Raw genomic sequence first — 1,606 nt, 5'->3', positions numbered from 1 at the left:
TTTTGCATGTGAATATTCACACTTGATTGCATGGTGGTATATGCTGATCTTGTGATAGGTATGATCCCAAATGCACTCTAACCTTTGAAACATTTCCCCAGACCCTTACCAAGTTTACAACTGCAGGTGTTCTACTGTTTGGAATTACCTTTTGGAGCAGAATTCCTTCTAGGCTGTCTATCTCACCAGGGCTTTGGTGCTCTCATGCAGTTACATTGCAGCTTTGTTGCAACAGTAGGATTCCTCCAAGCTAAGACCCTGTTCTGGTGATCTCTGAAGATTCTTTAGGGATAAGTTTCTAGTGAAAATCTGAATAACAACGATGTTTCATAAAAATGCAACCTATTTCAGCTTAATGTGGAACTCATTTAGCTCACAACTGCTGCAGCATTAGAAACAATTGTCATCTATGCTAATGATCTTTTACGCCACTCAGAACCCTTCATGAGGCACCAGCATAATTCACACCCCACGTAAAATCCCAGCACACTGGTGAGAATCAAGTGCTGCACCCAGAGCAAGGAGGTCAGTGGAACAAAGAGCACATTGCCCTAGCAAGCCTGCCCAGCCCTGCATTCCCAAGAACGTACCCATCCCAGGGTCTCCCATAAACTGCTGGAGCTGTTGTCATCTCTTGTTGCAAACATAGATGTACGTGACCAAGCAGTACTTAGGACTGCTACTGGGATATCTGAGGGCCATCAGTTTTATGTGGTGCTCCTCACCAGAGCAGCTGGAACTGACTAGAGAAGTGATAATGTTGCCAAGCAGGCTTGTCTCCCCAGGTTGGGATAATGTTTCTGGACTGTTAACTCCAGCTGGAGTTACAAGGAGCTCATATTGGGATCATAAGTGCCAAAGCTTTGTCCTTGGCTTCCTAGGTACCTCTCTCTCTACTTCCCTGGCACTATGTTACCACTTCCAGCAGACACTGTGCACAACCATTACAGGCTAATCATGAGCCCAAGAAGGGGGGACTTGCCAGGCAGGTCACTGGGGGTGTTTTCCCTCCTCCACCCTCTTCCTGGGCCACAGAAGCTTTTGCTGCAGACGTCCTCTGCCCTGAGAGATCAGCTGAGAACACAGACAGAAGTTACACCGTTCTTGATGGATGCTGCCTCTTGAGAACCTCCAAGAAAGAACATTCAATTCTCAAATAATCTAGTTCACTTGTTTTCTATTATCACCTGTAGAAACTTCTTTCTAATCCCATATGTCCCTTTTTCATAGAATCATAGAATCACCAAGGTTGGAAAAGACCTAAAAGATCATCCAGTCCAACCGATCACCTATTACCAATAGCTCCCACTAAACCATGTCCCTCAACACAACATCCAGTCTTTCCTTGAACACCCCCAGGGTCGGTGACTCCACCACCTCCCTGGGCAGCCCATTCCAGTGCCTGACCGCCCTTTCTGAAAAGTAATACTTCCTAATGTCCACCTTGAATCTCCCCTGCCGTAGCTTGAAACCATTCCCTCTGGTCCAATCACTAATAACACGAGAGAAGAGGCCAACCTCCAGCTCACTACAACCTCCTTTCAGGTAGTTATAGAGAGCAATGAGGTCTCCCCTGAGCCTCCTCTTCTCCAGGCTGAACATTCCC

The sequence above is a fragment of the Meleagris gallopavo genome, chromosome 2, assembly GCF_000146605.3.
Source record: "Meleagris gallopavo isolate NT-WF06-2002-E0010 breed Aviagen turkey brand Nicholas breeding stock chromosome 2, Turkey_5.1, whole genome shotgun sequence".
NCBI lineage: Eukaryota > Metazoa > Chordata > Aves > Galliformes > Phasianidae > Meleagris > Meleagris gallopavo.
The sequence above is the reverse complement of the archived record's forward strand: the minus strand, read 5'-3'. Positions refer to the sequence as shown.